At 42.8% G+C, this 15,071-nt stretch overlaps 2 protein-coding genes across 3 annotated transcripts in view; one reads left to right on the top strand and one right to left on the bottom strand.

Annotated features, from left to right (window-relative positions):
- ACSM3 (acyl-CoA synthetase medium chain family member 3) overlaps positions 1-4,664 on the bottom strand; it is a 46,261-nt gene extending 41,597 nt beyond the window's left edge. Inside the window, exon 1 of the mRNA XM_002755959.6 lies at positions 4,553-4,664. The gene's annotated coding sequence lies outside the window, so the exon portion shown is untranslated. The remainder of the gene's footprint in view (positions 1-4,552) is intronic.
- Positions 1-15,071, top strand: part of ERI2 (ERI1 exoribonuclease family member 2) — a 67,335-nt gene extending 52,264 nt beyond the window's left edge. Inside the window, exon 11 of one of the 2 annotated variants that reach the window (XR_008475364.2) lies at positions 14,916-15,071. The gene's annotated coding sequence lies outside the window, so the exon portion shown is untranslated. Of the gene's footprint in view, positions 1-13,247; positions 13,472-14,915 lie in introns of those variants that run through there. The other variant, XR_004731760.3, reaches the window with a different exon arrangement.

The raw sequence follows: 15,071 nt of genomic DNA, 5'->3' as shown, positions 1-15,071 counted from the left end.
GAAACCTTTAAAACCCAGAGACTGTTGTTTTGAATTCTTTGAACTGAGGTCTGATCAGAGATAGGGTCAGAGGGTACTAACTCATGGGCTTCCCATGGCTACCTATTGCCCATGGTAGTTCCTCCACATACATAGCAAGAAGTTACATTGAGGGAATGAGCTACATTTTCAGCAAGTTGGAGGAACAGGTTTTTTGTCTTTTTCGGAAGTTCTGGCACTGGCTTATTTAATATATAATAGATGGGCTGGTGTGCTGGCTGGGCTGAGCGTTTTTGGATTTTTCCCTGAATCTGAATACTGACTCCAGGATCAAGCCCTTTCTCATCAATTCCTAACATAACACTCTCACCTTTTTCCCATCGAAATGAAAATAGTTTCTGGCCCCCTTGAGGCCGGTGCGATGCTAAGGAAAGCATTCTTTTTTTTTTTTTAATTGCATTTTAGGTTTTGGGGTACATGTGAAGGACGTGCCAGAATGTTGCATAGGTGCACACATGGCAGTGTGATTTGCTGCCTTCCTCCCCATTACCTATATCAGGCATTTCTCCCCATGCTATCTCTTCCCAACTCCCCCCCACCCACTGTCCCTTCCCTGTTTCCCTCCGACAGACCCCAGTGTGTGATGCTCCCCTCCCTGTGTCCATGTGTTCTCATCGTTCAACACCCACCTGTGAGTGAGAACATGTGGTGTTTGATTTTCTGTTCTTGTGTCAGTTTGCTGAGAATGATGGATTCTAGTGTTATACTGGACCAAGCATAGAAAGTCAACACCAAGACAAAAGTATGCCAAATTGCAGGGTTTATTGCCGGCGACCATGGAGGACTCACGTCTCTCCAACCCGTGGCAGAGAAAGAAGGGTGACAAGACCTTTTTATACCCGAAAAACCATCTTGGGAGTGGGGGTGAGGAGAGGGGATGGGGGTGAGGGGCTTCAGACATTTTGAGGGCTTAGTGAATTCTGTAAATCACCTTCTGGGCAGAGATGAGGGTGAGGGGCTTCCAGACATTCTGAGGGCCAGGGGACTATTTGACATTCTGATTTTTACTTAGGTGGTTCACAAAAGCTAAGATTAGCATTCATTTACACATTGTCTGGGTAGGGTGGGGATCACAGTCTTTAATTACTTATTCACATGTGGGTTATAGAGAGCAGTTTCAACAGAAAGCTGAGGTATGGTTGAGGTATGCAGTTTTATGGGGCTTTTTACCATGTCACACCAGGTTCATCCATGTCCCTACAAAGTTCAAGCAACTGAACCAACTGTTCTCCACTGGCAACAATCCCAACCCCATGCACGAGTGGGTGCAAAGTCACTGTAGTCTGATTAACCAAACACAAGTCCTGCACTGGCCTGTAGTCGTTGGTCCCCGGTTTAGGAACAGGCAAGTGGGGGAGGGTTCCATGGGGACTGGCAAGGAACTATATAATTCCATAGTCCTTTAAGTGTTTTAGATGGGCCTTGAACGCCTGTTAGGGCCTCTCTGGGAACTGGATATTGCTTTTGCCTAACCTGCTGAGCCTTAGGCTTGACTTTTAGTGAGCACAGGGGCTTTGCTGAATACCAGCCCTGGTGGATTGTCCTTTGCATGGACCTGTGGCCATTGCTTGGCTTAGGGCAAAGGGTTAATTTTTGTCCCAGTTAGGAAGAATCACCACCCCTCCTCCCAAGGGACTGTGAGAGCCTTGACAATCCCTGCCTGAGGCAATTTTGCCACTTAATCAGAGAAAGTGATAGCAGTAGTCCTTAGTTTGCATAACAAGTCTCTCCTCAAGGTCAGTAGGGGTAGTCCAGCAAGTACAAGAGCTGATGTATAACTTCATGGCCTCCAGCAGAACAGGTCCGAGGCAGAACCCCCAAGAGTATGTCAGAGTCCAGTTACTGGGGACTGACGCCCAGTGGGATCCAATCACCCCAGAGGGTGCTTTGCACCTAGTATACATGCAAAGACTGTTTCTGTGATATGCCAGTAGCTCCAACAATATTAGTTGTTTCCTTTGATGGGGGATCATAGGACTGTCATCTGGACCATGGGCTCTTTGGGGGCCATATGAGCCCAGCCCCACTTTAGTCCAGTGACTCATCCATTAGACTGAGCAGAGCTCCTCCATTTTCGTCTGAAGCCTGTGCTTAGGATCACCCTGTTTTCTTGTTAACTGGGGGCACTTGTCATTCCAGTGTCCCATTTGCCTACAGTAAGAACACTGGTCATGCTGCAGGCATGGGCAAGCAGACTGGGTGGCTTTCCAGGAGCACCCCCTTTCCCCGCCCTCCTGGGGGTGCTCCTTTAATAGCAGTAGCTATCAAGTCAGCATTTCGTTAAGTCTGATGCTCGTTTTCTCTATGACTTTCTCTATGGCTTACTGCTTCTCAGTTCACAAACACCTAGTTAGCTATTTCCAATAACTGTGAAGTATTCACGCCCACAAATCCTGCCTGTTTCTGCAATTTTCTCCTAATGTCTTCTGCACATGGACTGACTAATGTCATATTTACCATGTGTTGGTTTTGGGGGCTCTCAGGATTGAAAGGAGTATACATGCAATAGGCCTCGCACAGCCTTTCATAAAGTTGCATGGGGCTTTCCTCTTTTCCTTGAATAACCTCAGAGACTTTATTAATGTTTGTAGCCTTCTGGGCTCCCTTTTTGAATCCTTTCAGTAAGGCATCTCTGTACTGGATTAAGCTCTTCATGCCCTCTGGGGTGTTTGGATCCCACTGGGCGTCAGTCCCCAGTAACTGGACCCTGACATACTCTTGGGGGTTCTGGTAATTTGCAGGAACGTGCTCCTCCATCCATTTAGAAGCAGCTTGGAGTACTCTCCACCTTTCATTTGTGTTAAAAAGATACATAAGCAGCTGGTGGCAATCAGCCTAAGGGGTGTTATGAGTCTGAATAATAGTTTTGCAGTAGGGCTGGGCGCGGTGGCTCACACCTGTAATCCCAGCACTTTGGGAGGCCAAGGGGGGTGGATCACGAAGTCAAGAGATGGAGAACATCCTGGTCAACATGGTGAAACCCTGTCTCTACTAAAAATACAAAAAAAAGAAAAATTAGCTGGGCATGGTGGTGTGTGCCTGTAATCCCAGCTACTCAGGAGGCTAAGGCGGGAGAATTGCTTGAACCCAGGGGGCGGAGGTTACGGTGAGCCGAGATCGCCCCATTGCACTCCAGCCTGGGTAACAAGAGTGAAACTCCGTCTCAAAAAAAAAAAAAAAAAGTTTTGCAGTAGGTCAATGAGAGCTTGTGGCTTCGCGGTACAAAATGGGTTGTTATTTTTTCAGTTGTTAAGATCAGCTGAGGTGAATGGCAGGTATGTGAAAACATGCCTTTCTACCATGTGGCCATCCTCATCCACTCCTGTATACCTCTCCTCTCTTAAAGGCCTCTGCACCCCTGTCTTGGGTCACAGACGGGCTGGCAGAGGGTGAATTCCTCCCGGGAAGCGGAAGGCAATGGGAGGAGTTCCTCTGCATTCTCTTTTGTCTACTCTGGGTGGTTTAGGGGTGTGCAATTCTGGGGTGGGTGCTGAGGCTTCAGGCCCAGGGGCAGGGAGTCCTAGAGGAGGAGGGAGTATTATTGGCAAAAACTCTTCTGCCGTGGGATCTGCCAGGACCTTAGGAGTCGGTATCTCTGCCACTGAATCTGCCAGGACCTTGGGAGTCCTTGTCTCTTGGTGGGTGGAGTGGGGTTTTTTCCTAGCTGTCTGTGCCTTTGCCACTAGTATGGTTGCTGCCTGTCCTCTTAACCACTTCAGAGGGGTTAAAAGTAACTGTAACCACAAGTCTATGTACAGAAATTGATAAAGGGGTCCTGGCTTGCCTCATAAAACCTCATGCCATACTTTGGAGACAAGAGACCTGTCTAGCGTCCCCTCTGATGGCCAATCCACCCCATATGCTGGTCAGTCTACCTCACATAAAGTCCTTAGCTTCCCTGGTGTCATAGTTACTCTATAATCTCCCAGTAAATCCCTTCTTGAAATTTTTCAGCATGGTGCCTAAACGAGTGAGCTTGCTATGAGTGTGACCCATGTTTACACACAGAAAAACAGTCCTCACAGAAAGTTAAGAGAGTATTACTCCACCCACAGCTGTTCCCACCCAGCAAGGCACACCACACACACTGATTTACATTCACTTCAGGCTGGTAGAATCGCCTTTCTTTTGAAAGTATTTCAGATGCTGCTTGGCATAAGAGAGATTGTTAACTCTCTCACAACACCTAGATTGCAAGAGCTTCTCCGTTTAGCCTTATGCAGATCGTCTTTAATTCCAATCAGCCCCACATGTCACTCGGAGCTTAGGGCCCCCTCTAACTGGCCTGCTGCTCCCACATTTTATGGCTGATGAGTCCAGTTGGGCCCCTCTATTCACTTACACAATTGCTCTCCTCCCTTCTCCTAAATCAAAACCATGAGCAAAACTTCCAAGGTTAGTTACAGAAAGAGAGAGAGGGCCAAGTTCAAGAGTGCCAAATTCAGCACACGTGGATGATTAGGCCATGCTTCCATCTAAAGGAGGTGGGCAAGTTTCCCAGAATTGATCCTACCATGTTTCTGTTGTCCGGACTTTCCAAGTACCCATTCTTTCTCAGTGTTCAGCCACCAGGTGGATCCACACTGCGGGGGCTTCCTGGCTCTGCTCAGACGAGGCTTTCCACTGGGCCGATACCTGCCCGGGACTGCTCTTAAGAATTGCATTACTCAAGTGGGCGGGAACCCCCCCAACCCCGCCCCAGGGATCTCTGAAGGGCTAAGCAACCCGCCTGAGAGGCTGTGTTGGCCATCTACCAACTGATACTCACTTTCCAGTCAGGGAACCAAATGAAATGGGAACGGTCACAAGAAACAGACCTCTCGGACACTGAACTAGGAAGGAAGGGGTGATTTATTTCGGCCAGGAGCAGGGTGGCATAGCTGCCCAACAGCCAAGCTCATCCAACAAAGAGAAGCCCTGCCTTTATATAGGCTTAGAACTCTAGATATTACACGTGAAAGGATCTTGGGTTTACAGTTTTAGAAATTACATGTGAAAGGGTCTTGGTCCATGGAGTAGGCATGGGGTGGCGGTTTGATCTTGTTTAAGTAAAAACAGTGCCTTCTGGAAAGATTCCCCCATACCATGCCTGCTATCTATAGGAAGGCAATTAAGGTGACGCCGGGTCAGTCAGCCTTTACTTCTATTGAAATGCAGCGTGGAAGTTAAGGGGGAGGTGATCTTAGATGCTTGGGTCTCCTTCCTCAAATAAGATAGATTATACTGATCTTCTAATATTGAACCAGCCTTCCCTCCCTGGAATAAATCTTGCTTGGTCCTGGTGTATAATTCTTTTTCTGTATTGCTGAATTCTATAGTTATGTCTCTTGATGAATTTGAGTAGTTTTCAGCCATTATTTCTTGGAGTAAATTTTTAGCTCCCATGTTAGATCTTTTATGATAATTCCAAAGGTCCCTGAGGCTCTGTTGTTTCTTTTTCTTTCCCCATTCTACTTTCTTTCGGTTGTTCAGGTTGAGTAAATTCTGGCATCTACATCTTTGATTTTTTTCTTCTGTTATTTTGATTCTGATGTTAAGCTCATTATTAGAGATTTATGAAAAGGTGTTTTTTTTTCTACTCTCACATACTACTTAACATAATGTTAGCAGCGGTGAATCCATGTGGATCTACAGCAACTTGATTCTTGCCTTTTCAAAGGAAAGAATTCATCCAGTAGGCATAAGACAGAGTGAGAGACTGAGGAAAGTTTTCAAGCAGGAGTGAGAGTTTATTAGAAAGTTTTAGAGCAGGAACCAAAGGAAGTGAGGCAAGCAGGCACCTTGAGAGATCCAGGTGCCCTATTTGACCTTTGACTTGGGGTTTTATACATTGGCATGCTTCCAAGGTTTTGTATCTCTCCTCCTTTGATTTTTCCTTGGGGAGGCTGTCTGTATGCACAGTGGCCTGTCAGCACTTGGGAGAGGCCACATGTGCAATGTTTTTACTGAAGTTGTGCACATGCTCATTTGAAGCATTTTTTTTCCTTAGCAGTCAAGTTTTCCTAGAGGAAGATTGTATACCAGTTAAACTCAGCCATTTTGCCTCTTAGTACTCATACTTGAGTGTATTTGCCCAACTCCTGAGATCTTATTGGAAAGCTGCTGATCGCCAGCTTCAGGTGTTTTCTATCTCTTGGAAGACTGCCTTTTTCTGGGACCTACTGCAGCCACTTATTATTTTAGAGAGACAGTTTAATAACCACTTACCATCACCTGATTGTTGCCTGACATTCCTGCCTTTCTTGCCTTTCCTGCCTTACCCATGTCTTCCTGACTACCTACTCTAACAATAACACTTCTGAAACTAGATGTGTGTGGAGTTTTCACTACATCAAGCAATTCTCCCGTGGAAACCAGCTTGGGTATCGTGTTCCACTTCAATTCAGTTCAACACTGTCTACCTGGAGATAGTGTCAGACCCTACAGGTTAAGGTCTCAATCTGTAAACTAAAAAGTATCTGAGACAGGTCTCAATTAATTTAGAGGTTTATTTTGCCATGGTTAAGAATCATGACCTATGACACAGCTTTAGGAGGTCCTGAGAACATGTGCCCAAGGTGGGTTACAGTTGGATTTGATACATTTTAGGGACACAGAAGTTATAAATCAATACATGCATACATTGGTTTAGCCTAGAAAGTTGGGACATTTTGAAGGTGGAGGGGGCTGGGCTTCCAGATTATAGGTGGATTTAAAGGTCTCCTGATTGGCAATTGGTTGAAAGGGTTAAGCTCTGGCTGAAGAGTTGAAATCAGCTTAAGTTAAGGTAAAGCCAAGGTTCTTGTCAAGTAGATGATGTTTCCAGGTAGCAGGTCTCAGATAGAACAGATGTCAGTGTCTCTTATTAGACCTTAAAAGGCATCATACTCTCTGGAAAGACCTAGTAAAGGAAGGAGATTTTCCTTCAGAATGCAATTTTTCCCCAAAAGAGATGCCTTTGCAGGGCCATTTCAAAATGTGTCAAAGAAATATCTTTTGGGTAAATACTTTGATTTTCTTTAGGGCCTGCTATCTGTTATGTGATGCTGTAATAGAGTCATTTTAGAATTTGGTAACTTATTGCTATAAAGAGTCTGTTTCGTCAGTTTTAAATCTCTGTTTTAATGTTAATGTTGGTCAGTTGTGCCTGAACTCCAAAAGGGAAGAGAGTATAATAAGGCATGTCTGTCCTCCTCACCGCCACCCCCACCCCACCACTGCGCCCTGTAGCCACCCCTGATGGCTTTCCATCATGGCCTGACTAAATTTTCAGATTTCCTTGGGACCTCTTGGTTAAAAGGAGGATCAATTCAGTCAGTTTGGGGGCTTAGAATTTTACTTTTGGTTTACAAGTCCCACAAGACTGCCCCCCATTTCAAGTGCCGTAAGATTCAAAGTTTTAATCTGTACTGCTAACCCATCTCCTTGAGTTAAATTAATTTGCTAGAACCACTCACAGAACAAAGGGCAACACTTGCTTAACCCATTTATTATAAAGGATATTACAAAGGATACAGATGAACAGCCAGATTAAAGAGATGCATAGGGTGAGGTATGGGAGAAAGGGCATAGAGCTTTGCCAGATGTTCTACCCTGCCAAAACTTCCTCACGTTCAACTATCCAGAAGCCTCTATAAAAAGGACTCTATAAAAAGGACTGAGCCCAGTCCTTTGGGTTTTTATAGAGACTTCACTACACAGGCACGAATGATTAAATAATTGGTCATTGGTAATCAACTCAACCTTCAGCCCCTGTTTCCTCCAATGAGGTAAGGGGATGGGGAGTGGGATGGTGGTGGTGGGGCAGGTGGGACAGAAAGGTCTAACCCTCTAATCACAAGGTTGTTTCCCCTGGCAACCAGCCTCCATCCTGCACACCTAGCCCCTAGTCATCTCATTAGCTTACAAAAAGGCACTTACCAGTTCCAAGGGTTTTAGCAGCTATGTACCAGAAAACCGGAATGAAGATGAAATATATATTTCAAAGTATCATATCATCCACCAGGCTTTTGATTTCTCATTGAAGTTTTTAGTTCTAATATTTTGATTTAGTTGTTTTTGATATCTTCTATTTTTTGCTAATATTTTGTTTTTTCATTTATTTCAAGCATATCTAATTGTTCACTGAAGCCTTTTTATCAAGGCTACTTTAAAATCTTTGTCAGATAATTCTAACATTTCTGTAATCTCAGCATCTATCCATCATCTTCATTCATTTGAAATCTTCCTGGTTTTGGTATGAGGAGTGATTTTCAATTCAAACGTTGACATTTCTGTATTATGTAATAAGACTGCACCTTATTTAAACCTTGTGTTTTAGCTGGCTTTGACATTGCCCTGGCATGGGAGAGGGGAGGGGCACCACTTCATTATTGCCAGGTTAATATAGATGTCTAGGTTCTTTACCCAGCTTTGGATGACACCTGAGTTGTAAGGAGCTCCTCCTTATTGTTGGGTGGAGACTGGAGTTCCAGCTCCCCACATGGTCTCTATATACACTGGCCTGTTCCCTGCTTGCCTTTCTCTCACACCATCCCTAGCCCATTAGGACCTTCATCACAGTAATTCCTCTGCACTTCTAGAATCTTAAATCCATTGACTTACATGTACCGCCTTCATACCTTCACTTACCTTCTGCCCAGCTTGGATTCTATGTGCCATTCAGATCCTTTGCACTGCTGTCCTCCACCATATTCATCAGGAAAAACCCAGCTGTCTGCAAAACTCCAGCTAACTCTACCTATTTTGTGACACTTGAGAAGCTTAACATGGCTCTGGAGAATTGCACATGGTATTTGTTGGTGGTCTTAAACTTAACGGTTATACTTGTTAAAAGATAGACTAAGGCACATTAAAATTTGAAAGCATATATGTGAGCAAACTGATTCATGAATCAGACAGCTTCCAATGGGAAGTAGTTCAGGGATCTACTGCATGGGACAGAGGGAGGGTGTTTATAGGGTGAATGTGGAAGCTGAGCAAAGAAATTACTTGATTGGTGAAAGTTTGAACAATTGTCTTATTTGGGCTGTTCTGTTGGGAAGTTCAAGACAATATACTAAAGCCCAGTTGGCTGCCTGTTACTGGCTGAGCTTACATTTCATTTTCTTTTAAATTTTGAGTTGGGCTTCAGTTTGCTTATGTGGGAACCTGAGTGTTAGAGCCACCTCAGTCTAATGGCCTCCTATTTAGTGATTTTAGCACACTTTAACTTCCTGACCACAAAAAATTCATGTGGGCCCTTCTCACTGTCTGACAACCCTACTACATTTCTGTAGTTGGAGATAACCATTTTACTCTTTCCCATGTTTCTTTAAATCATTACCTTTCCTTCTCTCCTGTTATTTCACTGAGATTTGTAAGTGAGAAAAGCCAGAAGAGAATGTTCTTATTCCCCTAACCAGATAATCAACCAGTACTCCTACAACTCTGCCCGTACTCTCTGCATTCCTTCCAGCGACCATGGAAAAACTGTCCAACGTCCTAGCTTGGACCACCCTTTCTACCGTGGACTGGACTTCATTCCTTCTCCCTTACTCCAGGATATTACTCCTTCAGTTATCCTTTCTTTTTCTTGCATCATCAATTTCTCTCTCTCTCTCTTTCTTTCTCTTTCCTTTTCTCTCCTTCTTTTTCTCTTTCTTTCTTCCTTCCTTCCTTCCTCCCTCCCTACCTTCCTTCCCTCTCTCCCTTCCTTCCTTCTCTCCCTTCCTTCCTTCTCTTCCTTCCTTCCCTCCCTCCCTCTCCCTCACTTCCTTTCCCCCTCACTCCCTTCCCTCTCTTCAATTTCTTTCCTTCCTTCCTTCCTTCCTTCCTTCCTTCCTTCCTTCCTTCCTTCCTTCCTTCCTTCCTTCCTCTTTTCTTTTCTTTTTGGAATAAGAATTGTAATAGAGAAACAAAGTCAGCCACAAATACATGGTAATATTTCCCATATGAAAATAAAATTTCTTGGGCCATTTGTCTCCCTCCACCTCTCACTTCATTCCTTGTCTCCTTTTTACAGCAAAATTTCTCAAAAATAGTTGTCTATACCTGTAGCTTTTACTACTTTATTCTCTGTTGCTATATCTGTATCTGTTCTGTCTCTCTCTCTCTCTTTCTTCCTTATTGCAGAAAAATACTTCCTTATGTATCTCTAAAAGATAAGGAGTCTTTTAAAACCTAATCACAATACCATTTAATACCTGAAAAAGCCATAGTAATCCACTCCTAGCATAATTTTTAAAATTTTACGTTTCCAGATTCACTCTGGTTTTTTTTTTTTTTTTTGAAACAGTCTTACTTTGTCACCCAGGCTGGAGTGCAGTGGTGCAATCTCGGTTCACTGTAACCTCTGCTCCCAGGTTCAAGCGATTTCTGTGCTTTAGCCTTCCAAGTATCTGGGATTATAGGCATGTGCCACCACACCTGGCTAATTTTTGTATTTTTAGTAGAGACAAGGTTTTGTCATGATGGGCAGGCTGGTCTCAAACTCCTGACCTCAAGTGGTCTGCCTGCCTCAGCCTCTCAAAGTGCTGAGACTGCATGTGTGAACCACCCCACCTAGCCTTTTCCACATTCAATTTCGTTTTACACTTGATGTTTTTCAACTCAGTGTCCAAACAGGGGCAACACATTGCATTTTATTGATATATATATTTTATGTTTTTTAATCTATAAATTCCATTTCCTCTTTTTCTTTGTAATTCATTGTAGAAGATAGGGCATTGTCCTCCAAGTGTCCCAAATTCAGTGTTGATTTTGCTAATTCATTGTGGTTGAGTTTAACATATTTTTCTGTCCCTTGTAGTTTCTATAAACTAATAGTTTAATCTAGAGGCTAGATCAATGTATAGCAAAAAGATTGCATAAATAGCATTGCGGAGTTTTATTGCATCACATCTGGAGAATCATAATGTTGTGTTGGCTCTCCTCTTGTGTTGTTGAGGCATCACGTGATCCAATCATTATGCTTCCAGCAGCTTTTCACCTAATGCAGCTATTGATAATTGTTATCTATATCTATTATTTCATAGGGATCTCCATTTTCTCTCGAAATAGATCAGGTTTTCTTCTCTAGCACTCAACTAAAATCTAATCTCCCTTGATCCCCTCCCAGGTTTAATCCTAGAAAGTAGCCTAGTGTCACTGAGCCTTTATCTAAGAAGGATTCTGACATAAGTGATTGGAATAATTCTTATATTCAACAGTCTTAGGAAAAACTCTAATAAATAAATGTAGTTCCCAGCCAAGACCAGGCTTTTGAGAGTGTCTTCTAACATACCATTTTCCTCAACTGCTTTCTGTTATCATAAAACAACAACAAGAAAAACAATGGCAAGGAACAGCAACTAGGGTTGGGACCATTCCTTACATGGAGTAGAAGTGATTTTTTTTTTTTTTTTTTGGAGAGACGGTGTCTCACTATGTTGCCCAGGCTGGTCTTGAACCCCTGGGCTCAAGTGATCCTCTAGCCTTGGCCCCCCAAAGTGCTGAGATTATAGGCGTGAGCTACCATACCTGGCTGAGTAGAAGAGAATGACCACTTTTTGAATGCTTTCTGTATGCCAAGTGTTTTAGATAGCTCATATCACTTACTTCTCACAGCAGCTCTGTAAGCTAAGTAGTACTATATATCCATTTTTTTTTTTAATATGAGGAGACCAAGGTTAGTAGAGAGAAAACAACCTTGACATAAGTCACAGACTGAAAGTAATTCTGTTAGGAAGGTAATGTCCTTTGGCTTTAATGCCAGGTTGTTTAACTATACCTAGAATGAGTTTGGCTAGAGTAAAGATTTTTGACAATGAACATGTCAATATATCCCTTACATGTGATTTCTGCCTTCTCATAAAACCCCCAAGGGAAGAGGAATGGAGAAGGCAAGGTGACATAACCGATGTGTAATGAAATTCCATTTTTCCATTCCTTTTCTTCCCATGAGACCCTGGCTCCCCTATAGACTGGCTGTGGACAGCTAAGCAGAGGAAGAATGGCAGGGCTTCTCCGAGCGTTACTGAGCTCTACTATCACTTGGCAGGGGGAAGATGAGGAATGTTTTATGGAATTGGCATAATTACGTTCAAATGGAAGAAAAGGCACCTGGAATATTTTCCCAATCTGTCCTGGGTTTCTATCTCATCAGCCAAGTTTGACTACATCTTTTCTTCAATGTAAAGCAGTTTAAAGTTATGAATTTTTTTCTAATAATTTAAATTAACAATTAAAAATGCTTAAAAAATTTTTCATAAACAGTTCTACAGGAAAGCAGGAAACAGGAAAAAGGACAAAGCTCTAGAGAACTGTCCCAACTATTCTGTAAGTTACATACAGACAGAAGAACTTGAATTCTGTTTCATATACATATTGTAAGGAAGGGGAAAGAGGTTTTTCATGGTGTTCTATCAGAAATACAGAAGGCTGGCCACTGGTTCAGGATTTTCTGCTGATTCTACCAAGAAAATAATAGATCTAGGCTTTCTACTAAAATTTGACTTCAACCGGGCACAGTGGCTCATGCCTGTAATCCCAGCACTTTGGGAGGCTAAGGCAGATGGATTTTGAGACCAGCCTGGCCAACATGGTGAAACCCTGATTCTAAAAATACAAAAATTAGCCAGGCATAGTGGTGTGAACCTGTAATCCAAGCTACTTGGGTGGCTGATGTGGGAAAATTGCTTGAACCTGGGAGGTAGAGGTGGCAGTGAGCCAAGATTTCACCACCACACTCCAGCAGTGGTGAAGTGCGGTGATGAAATCCAGAGTTTTTTTGAAACTCCATCTCAAAAAAGAAATCTGACTCCAAAACTCACATTCTCTATACTACATTAGGAGGCCTCTTGCTCTTTTATCTGAAGCACAGCGTTTTATAATCTCTATGGACAATAAAGTTGTAACAAGGATAGTGAAGACACTCTGAACAAACTTTGGATTCCATCGGCCTCAGCCTCCCAAAGTGCTGGGATTACAGGTGTGAGCCACTGTGCCCAGTTGGAGTCAGATTTTAGTAGGGGAGAGGCCTGCAACATGAGATAGGGTGTTGCATGTGCATGTCATATATCAAATGGATCTTCAGAAGGTACCTGAGCTTTACCAGTTAGACCCAACAGACAGAGGATGAAAGTCACACCCAGCACAGTAAGCCCTCTTACTCTAATCTTACTTCCTTACCCTCAACAACGGAGGCTCTAGAGTTTAAAAGAGAAGGGAAAGGTGTTAGTAACAAATAAGGCCACTTGTTTCTATTCCAGGTATCAGAGCCAGAAGAGGAGTAGAGCGGACAACCCAGCTACGCACCTCCACCCCTATCCTACTCTCTCTGGCCTGCCATCTGTCTCTACTTCACTTTCTGGCTCAGTTCCTCATTCAGCCAGCCAGAGGGGGATATCAACTAAGGAATGTGATGCCAGTCTCTTCTTAGAACCATGTCTAACCTTCGTAGAGGATTTCCTTGGTATTCCTGGCAGCTGAGAGGGTGAAAAAAAAAATACTCTTCTCTCCCTTCCCAGGCTTCTAAGTAAACTGAGAAGCAGGATGGTGAGGCTGGGAAATTGGTTGGAGGTTGCAAGGCCAGTTGAGCTACCTTTTTGCAAACCTGGGAGAGGTGCTTCACTTAGTCCTTGTTGATAGTTCTCTTTAGAATACAAAAGGCAGAGGCTTAGTGTCTCTTCATTCTTATTGGGCTTTAGTTAGGAAATGCAGAAAACAGTGCAATAGACATTTCCTAACTAAAGCCCAAAGAATGGGCTTTGGGCTTTAGTTAGGAAATGCAGAAAAAATAGTAGATCTTACTGACCATCATTTATATATATGTTATATTTATATATATATAAATATATATATATAAATCCCATATATATATATGGGATTAAAATATACATATATGTACATCTGTGTATATATATATATGCACATAGATACATGGATATTACCTTTTAAAACATAAATTAGTTCATATTACACATACCTCACTTTGAAGATCTTTTCTTTCTTTCTTTCTTTTTTTTTGAGATAGAGTTCACTCTTGTTGCCCAGGCTGGAGTGCAATGGTGCAATTTTGGCTCACTGCAAGCTCCTCCTCCTTAGTTCAAGCGATTCTCCTGTTTCAGCCTTCAGAGTAGCTGGGATTACAAGTGCCCACCACCAGAGCTGGCTAATTTATATATTTTTAATAGAGATGGGGGTTTCACCATGTTGGCCAGGCTGGTCTTGAACTCCTGACCTTAAGAGATCTGTCCACCTCAGCCTCCCAATGTGCTGGGATTATAGGCGTGAGCCACTGTGCCCAGCCAGATCTTTTCATATTAACATGTTTAGATATAATAGGATATCTCTGGGGTACTGAGAACCAGTATGAAGTGGCTAGAAACACATCAAAGCAAACTGACCAACACAAAATGCCTCAGTATCAACCTTAACTCTTTTCTGCTAAATAGTGTCTTTACCAAACCTTCCAATTAGCAACAGCTAAGACAAAACAGCAGCAGTGAACATTTATTGAATATTTGTATATCTGACTGACATGATTATTTTATTCAATACTCACAATGACTTTTAATATATATTCTACGGCTATTCGCATTTTACTGATGAGGAACATGAGGATTAAAACAATTTGCCCAAGGTCACAGAACTACCAATGTGGTAGACTCAGTATTTAAACTCAGGACTGTCTGACCCCTAAAGTATATTCTTAATCAATTTGTCTTTGTTCACCTATACATTGAATGCTGTACTCTCACTGAGGATGTGGCTTCCCTTCAATTTTTAGTTTAAATATAAATTATTCAACCTGAGTGTTCACGTAGATAATTCTTATTTAGGCCTCATTTGTGCTAAAATAGCCTCTAAACTTGTTACTCTAGACTTTTTGTTTGTTTATTTATTTATTTAAGACATGGTCCCATTTTGTCTTCCAGGCTGGAGTGCAGTGGTGCAATCATGGCTCACTGCAGCCTTGACCTCCTGGGCTCAAGCAATCTTCCCACCTCAGGTCCCCAAGTAGCTGGCAACACAGGCATGCACCACCACACCTAACTTTTGTATATTTAATAAAGATGGGGCTTCACTATGTT

The sequence above is a fragment of the Callithrix jacchus genome, chromosome 12 (genome assembly GCF_049354715.1).
Source record: "Callithrix jacchus isolate 240 chromosome 12, calJac240_pri, whole genome shotgun sequence".
NCBI classification, from domain to species: domain Eukaryota; kingdom Metazoa; phylum Chordata; class Mammalia; order Primates; family Cebidae; genus Callithrix; species Callithrix jacchus.
Note: the sequence above shows the minus strand (reverse complement) of the source record. Positions and strands in the feature narration are given on the sequence as shown.